The sequence below is a fragment of the Artemia franciscana genome, chromosome 1, assembly GCF_032884065.1.
Source record: "Artemia franciscana chromosome 1, ASM3288406v1, whole genome shotgun sequence".
NCBI lineage: Eukaryota > Metazoa > Arthropoda > Branchiopoda > Anostraca > Artemiidae > Artemia > Artemia franciscana.
Window position 1 is genome coordinate 53,882,145 of NC_088863.1, and position 15,388 is coordinate 53,897,532.

Sequence of the window (15,388 nt, forward strand, 5' to 3'; positions counted from 1 at the left end):
GCAACACCAAAACAAGCTTATCCTGTTAATATATTCCTCTTTTTAGCAACAATAGGTAAACTAAATATGATAAATTTTACCAAATCACAAATATTAACACATTGCAAAAAACCTGAATGAACTAAACAATTATAGAATTCATCTTTACCATGTGGCTATATTTTAAAAAAATCCGCTCTATTAGAAACACAATTCAAAATAAATGGCGCTGCATCATCATTTCTCGAACCTCCGAAATTAGTTGAAAATTTCTTTAAGTATTTCCAGATAATTCTTTTGATATTTATTTAAAAGTTCGTTATAATGAAAACTAAATTTTTTAAAGTGCCAAGTTAATTTATTTGCAGAAAAACCTCTTGATATCAATTTTTGGCTTAAGATTTTACATCTATTTTTAAAATCAATATAATTACTACAAATCCTTGCACAACGAAGTAACTGTGAGAAAAACGCCGAAAATATGATATTTGAGTGTATATTACTTTCAGGGAATTTGAAACTAATCACTTCAAAATCAAAATCATCCGTTTTATTATACATTTTAAAACTTAATTTATTATTATCACAAATATTAATATTTAAATCTAAGAAATGATCTTCATGACCAGCGCCATGACTAGGTTCAAGAGTAAGCTCTGGTGGATATATATTTTTAGAAATATCAATGAAATCCTTACAATTTAAGACCAAAATAACATCTAAATATCTTTTATTATTTGACAAAACATGTTTTAAATTATTTGGATTATTCTTATCCATCATATATTTATATTCAAGTGGACTTAAAAACAAGTCAGCTATAAATGGGCTGGCATTCTCCCCCATGGGAATTCCCACGATTTGCTTGTACAAATCACCGCCAAATCTTATATAAGTATTGTATAAAACAAATTCTAATAACTCAAAAATAATTTCCAAGCTGTAACATCTCAAGTTAACTGTAGTATTAAAGCAATTTGTCCATATAGCTTTTTCATTATAAGTGTCTATTTTTAAGAACCTATTACTAGATAAGAGGAAAGATTTCTTGATAACAGTTTTTAAATTATCTAACACTACATTAAGTGATAAATTAGTATACATTGTCGCAAAATCGAAAGACTCAATTCTTTTAGCTGAAACCATTGTTAAAGAATCTATCACCTGCAGTGAATTATTAACACTACAATATGGATTAAGATTCAACATTTTTTTAATACCAGAACAATAGGTTTTAAGTTTATTTACAATTTCCTTTAAAATTAAAGAGAGGTCAGTAGCAGCAATGCGGGTTGGACATTTAGCTGCTCCAGCAATAAACCGTGGTTTAGGGGGATTCTTATGAAATTTTACAGTCAAATATAGGAAAGGGAACTTTTTATCGTTATCATTTATTTTAATAATAAAATTTTTAAAAAAGTATTTCTTCAGTCTTTTCAATTAAATTCTCATCCTCTAAATTTACCTTTTCGTAAACATTAGTTGTGCATAACTCCCTTTTTAAGATATCACAATACAGCTTCTGACAAATTATGGCAAAATTATTATTAGCTTTATCCACTGGCACAATTACAAATTCATTCTGTAGATTAGCAATTGCTTGTTTAATCTTCGCATTATAAAATAATGATTTAGTGTTACTATTTTTTAAGTTAGAATATATTTTATTTCTTATTCTACTAATAATTAAATTCTTCCAACTTTGAAAACTCTCTTTATTTTTATTCTCTTTCTTACACCACTTATCAATAAATAAATCAAAATCATTTTCCAAGCCATCAAGAACACTCGATGATTTCAGATGATGAGAAAGACGGAAATTAGCCCCATTATTCATTATAATTTGAAGATCATCTTGCTTTATTATTGACAAGTCCCCCGTTATAACATATTTGTAAGTAGGATTTACAAATAGGCCAAGTTGCTTACAATTACAAACCGGTTTCCAATTTATATCTCTATCTAATCTTTTAAGTATTAAATTATAATTAAAAATCATTCGCCCAATAGTTTTTGAAAATTTGTAAGTTAAAACTGAACTATCATTATAATTCAAATTACTAGGAAGGGCCTGTTTCACATGCCGCTGATTTAAAATTTCTGGTAAATTAAAATCTTCAATCTGCTTACAAGTAAAATAAATAGGTAAATATAATCTGTTATCCTTATTACCAATCTTATCAAACTTTTTTTTTTGAAATAAATTTCGTTTTAGTTAGAATGCAAATTGTATCACATATTACTTTAAAATTATATTCAAGAGCTATATTATTCTTAACAATCTAGAAAAGTTTGATTAAATTCCTCTTGGATAAATTATTTAGACATTTTATTACAGAAATCATACCCCCTAGATTCAAGTAGCTGGCATAGATCTATAGAAAGAATATGGAAATCTAGATCATTTTTTCTATTATTTTTCCTATGTCCTCTCGATCGTTTTTTACGTTTAGTAGGACAAGTAAAAGAAGGAAGGTCCATAAATCCATCAATACATTTAACAACAACCTGAGACATATCACCTTATTTTGCTACACGATCATTTAGCCCAAAAGGATAAGCTGTACCAAGAGTATGGATCCAGAAATCCTCCTGTTTACGTAGTCTCTTATTCTTCTCTTCTTTATTTAAATTTTCTAACTCTAAATTTTCTAAAATTGTGACAGTTATATCTGATATGGATCATTTACCATTATTACAATGTTGAACTAGATAGTTATTAATTTTTTCATTATTAACTGTTCTCTTATGTCCAGAAAATCTTTTAAATATATTATTAGTTGTTTCCCCAACATATTGTAGGCAGCATTTATTACATTCTAATAGGTAAATTACATTGGTTGTTCTACAATTAACATTACCACGTAACTTGCATGCAAAATTTTTATTATAAAATGTACTCTTAACAGAAGTCCGTGGGATAAAATGATCTTGGCAAAGAAAACAACGACTCTTACACTTACTAACTTTCAAAAAATCGTTCCAAGTTCCGAGGCTAATATTTGTGTTTTGTTGCATTAAAAGTTATTGAAAATATATCCAAAACAAACCAACATCCAAATCAAAATCCAACAATCTAAGTCCAAAAAACATGCCAAGGTCAATAGGTCAATAGGTCAATAAATACATAAACAAAACATGAAAGAACATGAAATTTGATATATATATATATATATATATATATATATATATATATATATATATATATATATATATATATATATATATATATATATATATATATATGTATATATATATATATATATATATATATATATATATATATATATATATCAAATATATATATATCATATATATATATATATATATATATATATATATATATATATATATATATATATATATATATATATATATATATATATATATATATATGTATGTATATATATATATATATATATATATATATATATATATATATATATATATATATATATATATATATATATATATATATATATATATATATAGGCTATATAACATATGAAAAATAAGAGTTTAATGACGAAATTTTTGAAGATAGTGGTTAAAATAAACCTAAGTGAATTTTATATGACTAATAGTCATCATCAGTGAAATATTATACAAATACTAAAATAAAAATATAAAGCCTAACTGACACTAAAACTCATCAAGCAGTTCGTGGTAACGAACTGTAGTAACGAGCGACCCGGCTCAATAGTAACCAAAACTCTAAGACATGAAATTTTGATATCAATAGCTACATCAAAAGAATTGCATTTTAATGCTGATTTTAAATATATAAGTTTAATCAAGTTTAGTCCTACCCATCAAAAGTTACAAGCCTGAGAAAATTTGCCATATTTTAGAAAATAGGGGGAAACAACCCCTAAAAGTCACTGTGGAATTTCGTATAGAGCAATCTACCTTGGGAAGGGAGATCCAATGGAAGGAGGAAGCAGATTTCCTGGCATTATTTGAAAAACAATCAGATATTTGCAAAACAAGTTCTTTCAACTGAAAGTAAGGATGAACATTAAAACTTAAAACGAGCAGAAAATATTTCGTATATGAGGGTGCTGCTCTTTTCTCAATCTCTGGCTCTTGACGCTGAACTCCGAATTTTTTTTTTTTGTAGCTTAATTCTTTAAATATAAAATATTTACAAATTCCCAATTCTTAATAGAAGAATTCCCATAGGGAGACCCTTTACTTAGTAATAAAAAGAGCCTCAAGACTGGATATATATCTAGTAGTCGTTAAACGGGGTAATCCAATTTATTTTAACACCTATTTCCAGCCGTTTCGCTGATTCTTCGATAAAATGACAGCTGTTTTCGAGTTTTTATGTAGTAAGTGCTCAGATTAAAACAAGAAAATTAAAGCGTGTGTGTACGGAAACGAAGTCAAACCTGCTTAAAATTTAATTTTCAAAAATTTTGATGTTTTGAAGTTTTAGCCTACCAGACCATTTAAGTTTCTTGTGTAAAAAGTGTATGAGTGAAGAAAAGATTTAAAGACAGAATCATGCTCCATAACCATAATTAACCAGAACCATTATAAAAAAATGTTATACTAGCAGCTAGTTAGGAGTTAAGCAAGGATGTGTTCTATCCCCTTTATATGGATCATTTTGATGGACTTCGTCCTAAGGAGCACAGGAAAGGCAATGAGAGACCACGGAAACAAATGGGGAGGAAAAACTTTCCTAGGCTTAGATTATGCTAAGAATTTAAGCATCCTAGATGAAGAGGTTTAGTGGTTTTGCCAGTTCAGGGTCCTAGAATAGATTTGGAAATTAATGTTAAGGAGACTAAGGCTAAGAATAAGTGAAGATGAAAAGGTGACGTTGGGTAACAAAAAGATTGATCAGCTGAGCATCTCCACTTACCTTGGTAGTATTATTAGTAAAGACGGTGGAGCAGTGAAGATGTTAAAAGAAGAATAGCCAAGGCTTAGGGTGTTTTTTCACAATAAAAATTTTTTTTGAAGGAATAGGAAGAAAAGTCTACAAACCAAGATTAGAATATTGGTAGGTAGAGTGATGACAGTGGTCAAATATGACTCTGAATCATGAGCGCTCCAAAAAGCGGATAAGGATTTACTAGATGTTTTCCAGATAAATTGCCTACGGATTGTTTGGTGTACCAGGCTGACTGATCATATTTCCAAAATTAGGCTGTAAGAAAAGTGGGGTTGAATCCCGCTTTCTAGGGCTATAATGAAAGAAAGCTTGATATGGTTAGGGCAAGTTTTGCAGATGAAGGATGACAGATTGCCGAAGATTGTCCTTTTTGGCCGCCCGTCTAGGGCTAAACGGAAAGCGTGTCATCCTCGTCTGGGGTGGGAGGATGTCATAAAGAGAGCTTCAAAGGACATGGAAACTTCTTTGAAGGCTCTAGAGAGGGAGGCTTTGAATAGATTAGGATGGAGGAGGAGCGTGCGTAGCTATGTTGGCCTCAGGCGGCATGGTGCTGCTGTGAGTTGTTAGTAATAGTATAACCATAGCCAAGAACCATAACAATTTTTCATCATTTAAAGTGGCTACTTTTGTCCGGGCGGCAATAGGTCTTGAACTGATTCCCTCTTTGGGTATGCCGTAGAAGGTTCAATAAAAACTACAACAACGAAAAATTTCCATAAATAGTTGTGAATTTATTCTGCCGTTAGAGAATATTGTAAAATTTCGCAACCCTTTGAGTAAAGTAGTGAGAACGATCATGGTTGACTTGGTATGAGTTAGGGGCAAATTTTACTATGGGGCAGGGAGCAATTACCCCCCCCCCCCCGACCCCAGTTTGTGCCCACCCAGCTGAAATTTAGCATCTTCAAAATCTTGTCAAAACTAAGATGGACTTAATTAAGCTGGTAAGTTTACTAGGGACAGAAATCTTCTTTTTTATGCTCCTCTATATCACGAAGAATCCTAAAAGACAAGCATACAGCAGTTTAGCGTCAAACAAAGACATCAAGCAGCGGGTAACATTGCCAGTTATTTTTCTTCGACACTAGCACCAGTTTTCCACTCTTTATGAGACTCCAATACTCATTGGAATAAACAAAAAAAACAATCTTCCGAGATATATCGGATTAACTTTTTAATTGGATTCTCTTTCTTGTGACAAAACAAAATGTGTTCATTTGCTGTTTCTAAATTTGTTTTTGCTCTCCGAGAATAGTACATAAATTCCACACAAAAATCTTTCCTTTGGCTTTGGGCAATTTTTTCGGCCCTAGGTCGAACATAACTTTTTGTTTCTAACCAAAATGAGTTTTGATTAGACTAGGGCAAAGTTTGTTTTTACTCTTGAAATAAACTTTAAAAATGAGTTTCGTTAATCAGTAAGCGATGAAATACTTGAGCCATCACTTCATCAAAGAATCCTGGAACGTGGGAAAAGTAGACAAACTTTTTTGACACGATTCTTTAATTCCTACCATAAACAACGAATGCCTGTTAAAATATGTTGACTGTCTTCTGCCAAAAATTTGATTTTGAGTTAGAGATGGACCTCCACTAAGCTCGACGTGACAAGTATAATATTACTATTAAGATACCACTATCTGTTATCAAACAGTTCGTGGTAACGAACTGTAGTAAGGAGCGACCCGGCTCAATAGTAACCAAAACTCTAAAAAATGGAATTTTGATACCAATAGCTACATCAAAAGAATCGCATTTTAATGCTCGTTTTAAATATACAAGTTTCATCAAGTTTAGTCTTACCCATCAAAAGCTACGAGCCTGAGAAAATTTGCGTTGTTTTAGAAAATAGGGGGAAACACCCCCTAAAAGTCATGGAATCTTAAATCACACCATCAGATTCAGCGTATCAGAGAACCAAACTGTAGAAGTTTCGAGCTCCTATCTACAAAAATGTGGAATTTTGCATTTTTTGCCACAAGGCAGATCACGGATGCGTGTTTATTTGTTTTTTTTGTTGTTTCTTTTTTTTTTCCCAGGGGTGATCGTATCGACCCAGTTGTCCTAGAGTGTTGCAAGAGGGCTCATTCTAACGGAAATGAAAAGTTCTAGTGCCCTTTTTAAGTGACCAAAAAATTGGAGGGCACCTAGGCCCCCTCCCAAGCTAATTATTTTCCCAAAGTCAACGGATCAAAATTCTGGGATAGCCATTTTATTCAGTGTAGTCGAAAAACCTTATAACTATGTCTTTGGGGACGAATTACTCCCCCACAGTCCCCGTGGGAGGGGCAACAAGTTACAAACTTTGACCTGTGCTTACATATAGTAATGGTTATTGGGAAGTATACAGGCGTTTTTAGGAGGATATTTTTGGTTGGGGGGAGGGTTTGAGAAGAGAGGGATATGCTGGGGGAACTTTCCATCGAGAATTTGTCATGGGAGAAGAAAATTTCCATGAAGGGAGAGCAGGATTTACTAGCATTATTTGAAAAAATTACATAAAAAAACTAGTTTTTTTAACTGAAAGTAAGGAGCGAGATTAAAACTTAAAACGAACAGAAATTACTCCGTATATGAAATGGGTTGTCCCCTCCGCAATCCCTCGCTCTTTACGCTAAAGCTTTTAATTGTATTAAAAAGCAGAATTGTGGCAAAGAGTCAAACTTTAGCGTAAAGAGCGAGGGATTGCGGAGGGGACAACCCATTTCATATACGGAGTAATTTCTGTTCGTTTTAAGTTTTAATGTCGCTCCTTACTTTCAGTTAAAAAAACTATTTTTTTTTATGTAATTTCTGAACGTTTTTGAATTAATGCATGTTTGATTTTGGCTCTCCACACATAAATTATTAAAATGAAATTTGCATATTAATTCCTTTTTTGGCTAAATGGCTTTCTCTTAGTTTTGATCAGACGATTTTGAGAAATAAGGGATGGGAAAGGAGGCCTAGTTGCAATGCAATTTTTTGGTTACATAAAAAGGCAACTATAAATTTTTATTTTTAACGAATTTTTCTATTAGTAAAAAATATACGTAACTTAAGAATTATCTTACGTAACAAACTTTTATATTCTTTAATTTTTATTATGTATATGAGAGGGTTTGTACCCTCGTTAATACCTCGTTCTTTACACTAAATCATAAGTTTTGTCCCAATTCTTTAAGAATGACCCCTGAATCAGAAAGGCCGTAGAATGAATAGTTGAAATTACTAAAAATACTATAGCATAAAGAGCGAGGTATTTATCTCCTCCTAAATACCTCGCTCTTTATCCTAAAGTATTTTTAGAACCCCTCACATGCGTAATGATCTCTGTTCGTTTTAAGTTTCAATGCTACTCTTTACTTTCAATTGAAAAAAAATTTTCCATTTTTATTTTTTTATTGTTTTTTTTATAGTAATTTTAGAAAATCCTGCGCCCTTTTCATTGAATTTCTGTTCCCCCATGACATATTTCTCCATGGAAAGATCCTCCCACATAGCCCCCTCCCCTCAACCCCACCCCCAAAACCAAAAAAAATCCCCTGAAACCGACTGTACACTTCCCAATAACCATTATTATATGTAAACACTGGTCGAAGTTTGTAAGTTGCAGCCCCACCCCCAGGGACTTTGGGAGAGTAAGTCATTCCCAAAGAAATAGTTATTATGGTTTTTGACTAGGCGGAACAAAATGGCTATCTCAAAATTTTGATCTGTTGATTTTGGAGAAAAAATGAGCGTGGGAGGGGGCCTAGGTGCCCTCCAATATTTTCGGTCACTTAAAAAAGGCGCTAGAACTTTTCATTTCCGTTAGAATGAGCCCTCTTGCGACATTCTAGGACCACTTGATCGATACGATGACCCCTGGGGAAAAGAAAAAAAACAAAAAAACAAACAAATAAACACACACCCGTGATTTGTCTTCTGGCAAAAACTACGAAATTCCACATTTTTGTAGATAGGAGCTTGAAAATTTTACTACAGGGTTTTCTGACACGCCGAATGCCATGGTGTGATTTTCGTTAAGATTCTGTGACATTTAGGGGATGTTTACCCCTATTTTCTAAAATAAGGCAAATTTTCTCAGGCTCGTAACTTTTGATGACAAAGACTAAATTTGATGAAACTTACATATTTAAAATCAGCATGAAAATCTGATTCTTTTGATGTATATTTTAGCATCAAAATTCCGTTTTTTAGAGTTTCGTTTACTGTTGAGCCGGGTCGCTCCTTATTTACAGTTCGTTACCACGAACAGTTTGAAAAGAAAATAGTTCGGTATTTCGGGGCTTCTGACATTATTACTCCTTTGTGGAAGTTAGGCTCAAAATTGGAAAAGGATTATATTTTTTCTCTGGGCCCCTTCCACCTCTTAGTTCGTTTATTTTCCCGTTAGTTTTCACCTGTTTTCGCTTTATAGTTGTGTTATCTCTTAGCAGTTTTTTCGTTAGTTGAATTATGGTTCTCGTATATATGTTTTATCGCTCGTATAGTTGTGCTATTTTCAAATTATACTCCATAATAGAGAGGCTCCGAACACCCAGTATTGTATATTAAGCTCTGAATTTGACGTTTTTTTCTAACGTGACCAGATTCGTCCTGCGCCCTGCGCCCTTTTCATTGAATTTTTCTTCCCCCATGACATATTTCTCCAAGGAAAGATCCTCCCACATAACCCCTCCCCTCAACCCTACCCCCAAAACCAAAACAATCCCCCTGAAAACGTCTGTACATTTCCCAATAACCATTATTATATGTAAACACTGGTCGAAGTTTGTAACTTGCAGCCCCTCCCCCAGGGACTATGGGGGAGTAAGTCATCCCCAAAGACATAGTTATTATGGTTTTCGATTATGCTGAACACAATGGCTATCTCAAAATTTTGATCTGTTGACTTTGGGAAAAAATGAGCGTGGGAGGGGGCCTAGATGCCCTCCAATTTTTTTGGTCACTTAAAAAGGGCACTAGAACTTTTCATTTCCGTTAGAATGAGCCCTCTTGCGACATTCTAGGACCACTTGGTCGATACGATGACCCCTGGGGAAAAGAAAAAAAAACAAAAAAAAAACAACAAACAAACAAACAAATAAACACGCACCCGTGATTTGTCTTCTGGCAAAAAATACAAAATTCCACATTTTTGTAGAGAGGAGCTTGAAACTTCTGCAGTAGGGTTCTCAGATACGCTGAATCTGATGGTGTCATTTTCGTTAAGATCCTACGACTTTTAGGGGGTGTTTCCCCCTATTTTCCTAAATAAGGCAAATTTTCTCAGGCTCCTAACTTTTGATGGGTAAGACTAAACTTGATGAAACTTATATATTTAAAATCAGCATTAAAATGCGATTCTTTTGATGTAGCTATTGATATCAAAACTCAATTTTTTAGAGTTTTGGTTACTATTGAGCCGTATCTTACTACAGTTCGTTACCACGAACTGTTTGAAAACAATTAAAAAATAAATGTGAAAAAGCTTTTTCAGCTGGAAGTAAGGAACAGCAATAAAACTTAATACAAACAGAAATTATTACCCATATGAGGGGCTCACCTCCTTCTAATACCTCGCTCTTTACGCTAAAGTATTTTTAGTAATTTCAACTATTTATTCTACGGCTTTTGTGATTCAGGGGTCATTCTTAAAGAATTGGGATAAAATTTAAGCTTTAGTGTAAAGAGCGAGGTACTGACGATGGGGCGAATCCCCTCATATATGTAATAAAAACATGAGAATACAAAAGTTCTTTACGTAAGCTAATTTATAAGTTACGTAAATCTTTTACCAATAAAAATATTCGTAAAAAATTAAAAGTTCTAGTTGCCTTTTTAATTAACCAAAAAATCGGAGGGAAACTAGGCTTCGTCCTCCGCTCTTTTTTTCTCAAAATCATTCGATCAAAATTACGAGAAAGCTATTTAGCAAAAAAAAAAAATATGCAAATTTCGTTTTGATTATTCCTCTGCGGAGAGCCAAAATCAAAACATGCATTGATTCAAAAACGTTCAGAAATTAAATAAAAAAAACAAGTTTTTTTAACTGGAAGTAAGGAGCGACATTAAAACTTAAAACGCACAGAAATTACTTCGTATATGAAAGAGGCTGCTACCTCATCAACGCCCCGCTCTTTACGCTAAATTTTTTTACTGTTTTAAAAAGAAGAATTGAGAGAAAGAGTCAAACTTTAGCGTAAAGAACGGGGCGTTGATGAGGTAGCAGCCTCTTTCATATACGAAGTAATTTCTGTGCGTTTTAAGTTTTAATGTCGCTCCTTACTTCCAGTTAAAAAAACTTTTTTTTTATTTAATTCTTTTATTAGATACGACCTAGCAACTAAAAGTGTGAAACAGTTTTCATCGGTTTTGCACATCCAAAGCCCAGGATGGACATGCTAGAATTACACAATTTCGCATCTACGTCCAGCACAAGACGAGAGGTTCGAAGGCAAGAAATAAACTGTCTTTGGTAGCTTGTAGACGAAATCCGTAATTTCATCTGTTTCTTCATTCCAAAAATATAATTTAAAAAATCAGTATTTTAAGACTTATTAAAAAGCCTAAAAATGAATATACTAGGCTTTGGTGAAATACAGTTGAAGTACAAGCGAAATTTAATTTGAGAAAACCTGGTAGAATCTTTATTACACCAGTAGATTAATTTCAATGAACAGTAAAAGAAAGCAAAAAGTGAAAATTTTGAGCCGGTCCAAAATTAATTGGACATTCATTTGCAACTAAAAAATTTGGAAGGCTCTGATTGCTGTCTCAGTAATGGAGACGAAACATGATCCATTAATATTGTGACAACTAACAAATAAACAAATAAGCTCCAACTCTTTATAACATAAGTAAGACCCAAGTATCAACTATAACTTTCACTGCCTGTACCAATGGCGTCAATTCAAGAAAACTAAGAGGAGGGGTATGTATTTTTCAAAATCAAGGGGAACCAAATTTGTCACTTTTTAAAAATTTGTCAGTGAAAATACGAAAGAAAGTTTTTTTTTCAAGAAAAATATTGATAACCCCTCCCCTACCGGAGACCACCTTTTATAGTCTGAATCTTAAAGAAAGATGAGAGAGGGCTAAAAGAGACAGCTATTTTTAAATTTATTGACGGGGGAGAAGCAAGAATTATAACTTCAGAAGAGCTTCTGTCATATTCATCCCTATTCTGTCCCTATTACATCCCGTTCCAGATTATTGATTTGCATAGTTTGCAAATTTTGAATTTTATGATTCGTGTTGCATTTTACTTTATGATTTATTTACTTGGAAGTATTAGGTCAAGATGGTTAATAAAAAGGAAAGGGAAACAAAACTATAACCAAAATGAAAATCTTCATCGTTAACTGCTACATTATTTGCTAGCTAAAGTTTTTATAATTACTACTTAATACCACCAAAAAAGCATTGCATCTTGGAAAGGCGTATCCAGGACTTTTGATCAGGGGGGGGGGCAAAAACTTTAACCCCCTGGATACAGCTTTGACGTCTATTAAGTGGTAAATGGATAAATTTGAAGTGTTTCAAGTTGCTAATAGAAACCAGTGCTGTCACTTACTTGAAGTACTACTTAAGTAAGATTTTCCATTACTTGTACTTGTACTTAAGTAAAAACTCTAGGGTGTACTTATTACTTGATACTTAAGTAAGATTACGAAATACTTATTACTTAAGATACTGTTAATGTACTTCTTTTTCAAATACTTTACCTTTGACACGAAAATTTTGTGTGTGTGTGCCTTGCCAATGTACAAGAAAACGTCACCTTTAGATTTAGAGTAAACTCAGATATAGCTCTATGCCCTATTTTTGATGTGAAATAAGGTATTTGTTTTTGACGAAAAAAAATTATAGTATGATTAACATTTTGTTTAATTTTGTTTAAAAGCTATATAATAAAAAATTGAAATTATTTCACAGTTCACTAGTCGACAGTGAGCTAAAATCCCTTGTTTTGTGCTAAATGTTGCATACTGTAGTCCATTTGGGCTTATATTTCTGACATTAGTGTTTAAGTTTTGTCATCTTGTCAACTGAACCAGATTTCTACCATTTCATCATCTTCAGGACCATATTATCAGTAAAACTACTCAAGCTATGAATCTTTGCCCATCTAAATGTTGTCTACAATAAACAAGTCTAGGGAATTCTAGCTGGATCCAATGCAGTGGTATTTTTTTCAAATTCATTCCAGCAAATTCAGGTATTCAGACGAATCTGACTTCAGATTTGTCACTCCATTCATAAGTTATAGAACCTACTAAATTAAAGGAAAACTCAACTTTCTTAAAAGTTGAAACCCTCTCCCCCTCACCCTATTTGAGATAGGATTTGTGATACCAGAACTTGATATGAGCCCTGATCTTAGGCATCTTCGGTTTAGTTTTCATTCGGATCCGTTACTCCATTTGCAAGTTATACTAAATTAAACAGAAAACTTATTTTTTCATGAATTAAAACCCACTCCCCCTTGTTATAATTAAGCTAGGGTCTTTATCTCAAAACTTGATATGTGTCATGGTCTTAGGCTTCTTTGGTTGAATTTTCATTCAGATCCATTACTCCATTCACAAGTTACTCTGAATTAAACGAAAAACTGTTTTTAGTAGGTAAAGCCCTCTCCCCCCTGTTTTATTTAGCTAAGGTCTTCTTCTTTCAACTTGATGTGTCTCTGATCCTTGGCACCAAACCCAGCCATCCAAATTTTCATCCAAATGCGACCAGCGGTTCTCCCCCTATACTTGATTACACAGACGGACGGACAGACATACAGACGGACAGACAGATTTTGCAACGTCTTAGGTAGCCATGTTGGCTCATTGGATCCAAAAACAGGAAAAGAATAGCATATCATCATCTAGGCATCATCACCTATTTGGATAGTGGAAAATATCCATCAAAATAGGTTTTTGACATCCGTCTGTCTGTCCGCCCGTCTGTGCAATCGACTATAGCGGGAGAACCGCCAGTCAGATTTGCAATAAAATTGAACTATTTGGATTAGAATTGAGCTTAATTAGGGCGAGGGGGCTTTAAGTGTTAAGAAAAATTGAGTTTCATTTAATTCAGTGTAACTTGCAAATGGAGAGATGAATTTCGATAAAAACTGAATAACAATGCCTAAGAGTATGATATGCATTGAGTTCTGGGATGGAGACCCAAGCTTAATTAGGGCGAGGGTCTAGGGGAAAACAATAAGATCCCAAACAAGGGAGAACAATATTTTCAATATTTTTTCCATCATTGCCACATGTTTCAGAATAACCCTGTATTTTTTCAAACGTGCCAGATTTAATTGAACACTTATCACCAGAAGTTCAGCTCTACGTGCACTGTGCTAATCCTGTCGTGTGATCTGTGTGATCCAATCAGGAGTCTTTTGACTGCTCTTAATTGTTTTGATAGTCTTTTCCTTTCAAGCCGTTGTGTTGAAAATTGGTTCAGATTATTTTTTGGACTTCGTTGGGTGTGTACCAGTCAAACAAAGGAAAACAATATTCTCAATATTTTTCTATCATTCCCACATGTTTAATAATAACCCTGTATTTTTTCAAACGTTCCAGATTTGATTGAACACTAATTGGTAGAAGTTCAACTCTATGTGCACTCTGATAATCCTGTCATGTGATCTGTCTGATCCAATCAGGAGTTTTTTGACTGCACTTAATTGTTTTGATAGTCTTTTTCTTTCAAGCCGTTGTGTTGAAAATTGGTTCAGATTATTTTTTGGACTTTGTTGGGTGTATACCAGCCAAACAAGGAAAAACTATATTTTCAATATTTTTCCCATCATTCCCACATGTTTCAGAATAAAACTGTATTTTTTCAAACGTGCCAGATTTAATTGAACATTAATCGCCAGAAGTTCAACTCTATGTGCACTGTGTTAATTCTGTCATGTGATATGTTTGATCCAATCAGGAGTTTTTTGACTGCACTTAATTGTTTTGATAGTCTTTTCCTTTCAAGCCGCAGTGTTGGAAATTGGTTCAGATTATTTTTGGACTACGTTGGGTGTGTACCAGCCAAACAAGGGAAAACAATATTTTCAACATTTTTTCCTTCATTCCCAAATGTTTCAGAATAGCCCTGTATTTCTTCAAACGTGCCAGATTTGACTGAACACTAATCGCCAGAAGTCCAACTAAATGTGCACTGTCTTAATCCTTTCATATGATCTGTCTGATCCAATCAGGAGTTTTTTGACTGCACTTAATTGTTTTGATAGTCTTTTCTTTTCAAGCCGTTGTGTTGAAAATTGGTTCAGATTATTTTTTGGACTTCGTCAGGTTTGTACCAGCCAAACAAGGGAAAACAATATTTTCAATATTTTTTTCCATCATTCCCACATATTTCAGAATAACTCTGTATTTTTTCAAACGTGTCAGATTTGATTGAACACTAATCGCCAGAACTTCAACTCTACGTGCACTGTCTTAATCCTGTGATGTGATCCGTCTGATCCAATCAGAACCTTTTTGACTGCGCTTAATTGTTTTGATAGCCTTTTCCTGTCAAGCC

General features: G+C 33.3%; 1 protein-coding gene across 7 annotated transcripts in view; it reads right to left on the minus strand.

Moving 5' to 3' along the window:
- LOC136031369 (A disintegrin and metalloproteinase with thrombospondin motifs 9-like) overlaps positions 1–15,388 on the minus strand; it is a 466,037-nt gene that overhangs the window by 268,811 nt on the left and 181,838 nt on the right. The window lies entirely within an intron of this gene.